The sequence below is a fragment of the Vanacampus margaritifer genome, chromosome 1, assembly GCF_051991255.1.
Source record: "Vanacampus margaritifer isolate UIUO_Vmar chromosome 1, RoL_Vmar_1.0, whole genome shotgun sequence".
Classification (NCBI taxonomy): Eukaryota; Metazoa; Chordata; class Actinopteri; order Syngnathiformes; family Syngnathidae; genus Vanacampus; species Vanacampus margaritifer.
Window position 1 is genome coordinate 32,035,990 of NC_135432.1, and position 8,776 is coordinate 32,044,765.

Sequence of the window (8,776 nt, forward strand, 5' to 3'; positions counted from 1 at the left end):
CAGCGGCAGGGCTGCAGTTAGATTGTTTATTTTTATGTGCAATAAACTGTTTTTTTTGTTATCAAAAGCACTTTTAGGAACGTTGTTTTATTGCACTAAAACATTATTTAGATGTTTGAGCTGTCACAAAAGAAAAAATAGTAGTGTTGAAGTCTAAATTGTGCTTGAAATGTTTGTTTTACAAAAAGCTCTTTTTCTACATTTTTTTTTTCTCAGGAATTGGAATTTTGACCAAATTTGGCTATATTCTAACGCTAATAAGTAAAGATAGAACTAAACATGTTTATATAGCAAGATGAGTCAAAATCAAGTAAAGGGCTGGTATTTAAGGGGTTTGCTCCAATGAAAATGGCTGCTATGAGTTCATATTTAGTGTCTTTATACTATATTTAAAAATATATTACTTCTGTATAGTTACTTTTTCTTGCATTTTACGTTTATTCCCCCCAGGATAAAATCTAACTAAATATTTCACATTTTTGGGGCTTTATATTTTGTTCAGAGACCACAGTGCGCAGTCACAAAAGGGTCGACTGCCCTCTTCGGGTGAGGGATGAGATCCTACCCCAAGTGGAGGAGTTCAAGTAACTTGGGGTCTTGTTCACAAGTGAGTGAAGGAGGTGTGGGAGATCGACAGGCGGATCGGTGCAGCATCTGCTGCGATGCGGAATCTGTATCGGTCTGTTGTGGTTAAGAAGAAGCTGATCTGAAAGGCGAAGCTCTCAATTTGCCAGTCGATTTACATTCCTACCCTCACTTATGGTCACATGCTGCAGGCAGTGACTGAAAGAACAAGATCCCAGATACAAGCTGGCAAAATGTGTTTCCTACGCAGGGTGTCCAGCTGTCCCTTAGAGATAGGGTAGGAATCTTGGTCATTCGGGAGAAACTCAAGAGTTCAATCGCTTCTGCTGCACGTTGAGAGGAGCCAGGCGAGGTGGCTGATTAGGATGCCTCCCCGGTGAGGCGTTTTGGGCATGTCCCACTTGCAGGAGGCCCCAGGACGACTCAAGACATGTGCTGTCTCTTGGCCGGCCTGGGAACTCCTTGGGATTTCCCAGTGGAGCTAGACAAAGAGGCTGGGGAGAGGGAATTCAGGGACTTCCCTGCTAAAACCGCTGTCCCCACGACCTGGCAACAGATAAGTGGTAGAATTTGGATGGATGAATATTTTGTTCCTTATCAATGGCCTTAACCTGACACGCAAAAAAACAACAACAAAAACAAACTGGTCAGCATGCGTTGAATAAAGATCAATGGTGACTGATAAATTTACATAAAACTCGTAAATATTGAATATTATTACATACTAGGGATGCACGATAAACCAATAATTTAGAAAGCGCCAATGTCGATTACCGATAAGCCGATAATTGTTTGCAAAATTAGCTTGAATACAAATATACTTTCGAGTCCTACTGTAGGTCTAACGTACAAATACATTGAAACGTTGTGTAAATCACCATGAAGCTGATATTTATTGATACATCTACTTCAAAGACAACCAGTAGCTCATTTTGAGTTTTCCAAAAAACAAATCATGTTTTAAAAATGCAACAAAAAACTGCAACGGTAACATTTTGGGGAGACGGTAAAGAAAGCCCACATTGGCGACTGCCATGTCGCCATGATGCATCTTCTGTGAACACGAGGTAGTGAGCATTATGACATCACAAATATGCAACACTACCATAGGAGAGGGGAGGGGTTGAGGAGTTGGGCACAACCACAACAGATGGACCAACGCGGCAAATCTGTTATCGGCGGATTTCTTATCCGGTTTACGTGTATGGCATCCAATTGGTCGATAATTGCCGGTAATTATTGGCGGTTTTCTTTATTATCTTAATTATCTGTAAGACATCAAATTGGCCTATAACTGCCGATAATTATCGGCCAATTTCTTTTTTTATATGGTTTATATGTACAACGTCAAATTGGCCGATAATTATCGGCCACCGATATTATTGTGCTATTACATACAGTATTTATTAGGGATGCCCGATAGTACCGGTGGCCGATAATTATCGGCAATTAACTAATTTGACATCATACAGATAAACCAGATAATAAAGAAATCAGCCGATAAAATAGACATGCCACGTTGGACCATCTGTTTTGGTTCAGGTTGTGCCTAACTCCTCAACCCCTCAGTGTTGCATATTTGTGACGTCATAATGCACGCGACCCCGTGTTCACAGATGATGCATCATGGTGTGGTCTTTCTTTACTGTGTCTCCCCAAAATGTTAGCCTTGCAGTTTTTTTTTTTGCATTTTTAAAACATGACTGTTTTGTTTTGGCAAATTCAAAATGAGTTACTGTTTGTCTTTAAAGCAGAGATTATCAATAAAATTCAGCTACATGGTGCTTTAGACAATGTTTCAATGTATTTGCCAATGCTAGATTTATAGTAGGACTTGAAAGTATATTTGTATTCAAGTTATTTTTGCAAACAATTATCAGCTTACTTATCGGTTATCGACACTTTCTAAATTATTGGTTTATCGGTATCGGTTGTAAATAGCATTATTGTGTATCCCTATATATATATATATTTTTTTTTTTTTTTTTGCCAGGCTGCTTGAATGCGCCCGCAATTAGTGTAAGTGTTCGACAAATGAGTGATGCCTCGTGTTTTCTTTTTTTCCTAATCTATCTTTAAGACCAAAGACACATTTGATTGTCAGTCTTGCTCTAGAAATGTGAACAAGCACAAGTCAGACTGATGTCCAAGTCAGTCGAGAAAACGAATCAACCACTCTCAACAATCTCCCCTGTGATTATTCAAAACAGTGCTTGTTGTGTGGTCTTAATTGTGAAGAAAAAGACTAAAAATCCTAAACAAAAACAAAAAAAGGAATCCTTTTTAAAAAATTTCAAATTTTAGATAGGACAGGCATTCAAAGTACTGATTTTGTCTAAATGTCCTGAACGGCAGGAGGTTTGAGCAGAAAGTTGAGAAACTGAATGACGTCATGGACCTACCTGCAGCTGATGTTCACCCTAACTCCATGAGTTACAATGCTCTCAGGAAGTAGCGCCAATGCAAGTAAATCAATTCACAGCTGCCCAGCTTCGGTTCTACATTGCATGAGTGCAAACAAGTTCATGCACTCATCTCTAACAAAGGTAGTGACTATGACATTCCAAATAATTATGACATTCCAAATCTGAACTAAAACTGAATAAATGTCCGTGTAAATGTTGTTTGCGCCCTTGAATCGTATTCGCTCGACTGTTGCTGGTGGGAGGTCCGGGGGAAAAAATGGGCTCAATTCCCTCTTCAAATATGAACTCAGTTCCCGTATCTATCATTGGTAACAGTGGATGCCTGAAGGTGGAGGCCAGTGTGTGCTTTGTGTGTTGCGGACGCTGAGCCCTTTCCATTTAGCTTGCATCTGGCAAGCTAAACCGGGTTACCCAGACTTCGTTTGGAGTTCCTACGCCTGGCCGAGTATTCACTGGTTTCTCGTTATATCATGTGACTTGCACACCAACCTGGACAGCCCTCTTCCCATTTTAGACCGAGCGACTCGCAGCCTGTCTTGTGGGGTATGTACAGCATGTGTGTGTTTATCCGACGCTGAATGCCACACCCATTAGACTTTACACAGATCTGATCAGCTGGATCAGCTCAGTTAAGATAGTCTGCATTTTATGCAAATTTGGTGATAGTCTGTAATGTCATACATAGTTTGCCAGCTGATCGATGTCATTGATCGCATCCGCAAAATAAAATATTACAGAAAGCACTATCTCATTCACTCCAGGGACTTTCTGTGCTACTATTATTAATAATCTAATGTTTCACAGCTTGTACAGTCTTTTTTTCCCCAATTCTTTCCCATTATTTATTAAACAATTTTGGGGTCTTTATCGGGAGGGCTTGGGGTCGCCCCATTTTCCACATATCGTCAAATATACGCCACAAAATATCCAGTGCTAGAATAACACTGAGTGTTAAATCGGACAATAAAATGTGTTAATATGTCCACACCAACGAGTGTAAATCTGACACTTTTCAAAGTGTTACTTTTTTCACACTTAACCAGTGTTCCTTTATAGTGTTAAAAATGTACGCTGGTAAGCACTGAGTAGTGTTGAAAGTACTCTACACTGATGTCAGTGTTAACCATTTCATTCTGCTTAACTACACTTAACTCTGGTGTGTATTGTGCTAGTGTCAGTGTTATTTTTTTTACTCAAACTACACTTTGGTAAATGGTACTTCACTTAAATAGCATTTTTCCTCCTTCCAAGGCCTTCAAAGCGCTTTACATTTTAACTACTGATGAGACGGCATCAGGAGCAATTAGGGATTCATTATCTTGCTCCAGGATACTTAAACATAGTCACACTGGCCTGGGATCGAACCCACACTCTCAAGGTCAGGAGGCGACCACTGTACCACTGATCTACACCACCTCAACAACAACTAGATGTAAAATGATGATGTAAAAATTGGAAAGTTTTCCTTCACCGGAAATGAGGGTATGGTTAATTTAACACTCAAGGTAGTGCTATTCAGGTTACACCCAACATCCACCCCAACACTCCAGGAAATGTACTGTGACAGTGTTAAAATAACCCTGCTTACTGCATTTTTGATTGAAGACTGAAACATTAACAATGGCCGATTTGCTGTGTACACAAATTTTAGCTATTTGTTTTCAGTGTCTCACTGCGTTTGCATTTTTCAATAAACCACGAGCAAACGAGTACAAACAGGTGTCCTACTTTTAATAACAACTTTGAAATTCAGGTCACTTGTGATCTTGCTCTTACCCACCCATGATGGCTCATATTTCCCATTGCTTTCACTGCTAGTTTCATGAGTTTTATCAACTACAAATAACTCCTAACTGTGATATGTGTTTCTTGCATTGTTAATTAACAACAAAATTTTACTCATTCTGAACACTTAATTTTTTTCCCATGCATGGAACTAATTATAGAAATGATGTAGAGCAATAGTGGCCTTTTTTTGTTGTTGCTGTATTTAACTACATTTATATTACTTTACACTTGTACATTAATATTTTCTGTTGAAAATTTAGATGTTATATTTATTCTAGTTTTCAAATTACTATTATCGTCATTCGTTATTCTGGAGATTTAGCTATTGTTTCCTTTAGTGACTAGAATTAATTAGATTTGGTGAACACTATGTTGGGCGTGTTTATGTTCAACAAGCGTTCCGATTATCAATCTTTTGAAAATAGGATAAAGATTAAAGACGTTATGGAAGTTTGAAACGCGAATTCTATTTTTTTTTTTTTGAAAAAAAGATTGCAGTAATAGACAGGCCATACATTGAAGCATCTTCATTGCTTTTAAACAGCTATAACTTTCTTAATATTTGTCACAGGCAAGTAACCGGAATAGTCTTTAAGACACTGGTTGTATGTAAAACAACTATTCTTTGAAATGTTATGCAAATACCTAAAGCATGTTTGGGTGTACAGCGTTCCCTCACTAGAACGCGGTTCACTTTTCGTGGCTTTGCCGTTTTGCTGATTTTTTTGGTGTATATTTTTTTACAGTAATGTACCTATTTTATAAAATGTATGAAGGTTTGAACATTGATAATGTTTCAACAAGAGATAAATGTGAGAAAATGTAAATGTCTCAATGAGAAAAGTGTATGAACTGTCAGGTGAGGGGTTTAACATTTATAATAAATGTAAAACATAAAGCTAACTACTTTGCAGATTTAATTTATCGCGGGCATTTTTTGGAACCTAACCCCAGTGGAAAATGAGGGAACACTGTATTTTTACATAGTTATCGAGTTTTAATACTATCTTTAAATGAGGAAAAAAAGAAGGCTCAATTGATTGGCTGAAAAGTAGGAGGAAGTGATGAAAGTTCTCATTTGGCGAATCAGCGTGCATAGACGGAAGAGGGGGAAGTGATACATCTTCATTCTGCAAATCAGCAGGCAGGACTCAATCACGTGACTCTATGGCGCCAGTCGTGAGGAAGACGGGAGAAGTGTTTACAAGTGACAACATGGAATCGAAGTCTCGTATTAGTGACTAATAAACTTAGCAAGACTTAAGTCCACGTCCCTAGCCTGGAAATAATTTGGGGTTGACAAGACCAAAATAACACCATAACGTGTGCCGAAAAATGCTCGCCGTTTAAAGCACTTCTGTTCCAACACAGACCATATGGAGGATTACGTGACTTTGAGACTCCACAAATACGACTACCGCTAAAGATAAGTGAAGCAGCCGAACAAAATCAGAAAATCCTCACTGCATTGAGCTAACACACTGTAATTGACAAAGCAGGTAAACATTGGCAATGCCTCACAAATGCCGCCATTATGCAAGCGAGTAGAAGTTGACCGGATGTTGCAATCCATATTGGCTTAATATTCAGTTTTTACACACTTGTACTCTGCATCATAGTGTATTATGTGCAGGACAACTTCAGAAATTGCCTGTCAAAAGATCGTGGCTGCATTTGTTGTCATTACAATATATGCAGGCTCTTTCTAACTATATAACTCTAAATAAATAAATAAATATATATATATATATATATATATATATATATACACACATATACCCCAAGCCCCATTGTGGCTGCTGTAGTAAACAGCTTTTGTCGTTGTGATTTATGGAGTATTTGGCAGTGATTAAAATGTGATGATGTAAATGGGTGAATGTGAGGAAAAGTGCTTTGGGCACAATATGGTGTAGTTAAAGGCGCTATATAAAAAGTAGTCCATTTACCATTGACCAGATCTGTTATTATGAAATAATATAAGACATTTAATTGACAAAGATTCAGAAAAATCAATGAAAACACCTCACATAGCCTGGAAATAATAATAAAGCTATCATAGTTAAATGTTGCCATAGAATATTGTAAAATAGTTTGCAGAAGATGTATTGAGCATAACAAAATATAAACAAGAGTTAAAAAAATGCTGTCAATAATTATTCTATGAAGCAAGTGCAGATTTACAAGATTTTTTTTTCTCGTCAAAATATCGTTAGAGTTTTGGGGAAAAAATATAAAGATATTTTATTTTGGCCCATATCGCCCACCCCTAATTCAACCTATTTATCGTTTATCCAAAATGAAATTTTGTTCCAAGCAGTGAAATGTTCAGAAGGGGATTCAGGTTCACTACAACCTGAAAACAATGCATTCATTTTAACAAGAGAACGTGTTACTCTGAAATGTAAACCGTGTTTACCATTAAAAAAAAATATCCTGAAATTACGCCACATAAATTGAAATATAAAATTAGCTCTATGAAATCATAAAGACAACTGCAAAACATTAGATATACAAAACAGTGGAAACGCGTGGTCAAAATGGACGATTAAGAATAACGCTTGTTGTGAAAATGCTTAACATGCCCAAGCTCCTATACAGGCAGGTCCTGTATAGTGGGGACCCATACTTCACATGTCTATCAATAACACTTTGGTGTACTGTACTCAGCATTTCTGGGTTCAGATAGTTGGCTAGTCGGCCGATAGCTACTTTCTCTTTTGGAGGTGACAACACGGGAAATCAGCCTGGCACGCATTGGTAAAATCGTCGTTAACCAAAGCCATTATTATCTGAATAGTCAAGACATTCAACTAAGCAAACGATGAATACATTTTCATAATCAAGTGCCAGGCCTTTAAAATGAAGGAAAGCGCTCTCGACCACAAACACTTTGATATTGCACAAAAGAGCAGTTGAACAGACGAGTTAAGCAGACGACATTATGTATAGCTCGTTTGGCTAACGGCTACGAACTCGTCTATCTAGTAATCGGCTAATGTACTAAGACAAATCTAACCTTCAACGGCTGTGTGTTGTTTTGCGTGGACGCCAGGAGGAAATCAGAACTCATACCTCCGCATACAAGTGGATTATTATCCAACTAACACTGGAATTGTCCTGTTAGCACAACCATCCATTTTGTCTTGCTCTACTTTCAGGATATCGCGAGACTTCTGCGAGTCTGAGTTCCTGGTACTTATTTCCTTTTCCGTTTTTTTCTATTAAACTTTATTTAAAATTATATCGGGAAGTTTACAAAGGATATAAACGCAAAATAAAATAAAACCAGATTTAAAAAAATAAATAGAAAGGGCAGTATCAAACCAGACAAATTTGCAGACAAGTTTGCACTAATCTTATGTTTTGACAGCTTTTTGATTCGTACAAGTAGATAATGAAGAAAAATAAAACTAAATTAAATTTGGTTTCTTATACATGTATTTGGATCTATTTTTGCTAAAATAACGTTTATCATAATTTATCTTGGCAGTCTTATCATATTCAATGATACCAATAGTAAATGTTTTCAAAATACGGAGAAGTTATATGGAGAAGAGTCAAGACCAGAATAAATAGTTCTCTTATTTTGCCACATAGGTTGTAATTAAGATCTAAATCTTTCTTTAAAAATAAAAAATTATATATATATATATATATATATATATATAGGGAAAATCAATGCGTCATTTTTATAAGAAATTTGTGTGGCAAGAGCCAAACTTTCTCCCAGATTATATTGCCTACAAAGGAAGACCAGTATGATAGAAAATAAGATACGGTAGAACAGGGGTAGGGAACCCTGGACCTTGAGAGCCACTGTAATGCTTGTTTTTCATGTTTCCCTCCACCAACATACCTGATTTAATGAACAGGAGCGTTAAAAGGCTTCTCCAGAGCTTGCTGATGAACTATCGTTTGAGTCAGCTGTGTTGGAGGAGGGAGACTTGGAAAATAGACAGGACAGTGGCTCTTGTTGC

General features: G+C 37.4%; 1 protein-coding gene across 4 annotated transcripts in view; it reads right to left on the reverse strand.

Annotated features, from left to right (window-relative positions):
• The window catches only part of LOC144037216 (uncharacterized), a 56,440-nt gene extending 48,475 nt beyond the window's left edge, over nt 1–7,965 (reverse strand). For 3 of the 4 annotated variants that reach the window (XM_077548512.1, XM_077548540.1, XM_077548530.1), the window contains exon 1: nt 7,816–7,965. The gene's annotated coding sequence lies outside the window, so the exon portion shown is untranslated. The remainder of the gene's footprint in view (nt 1–7,815) is intronic. The other variant, XM_077548520.1, reaches the window with a different exon arrangement.
• Nucleotides 7,966–8,776: the final 811 nt, after the last annotated feature.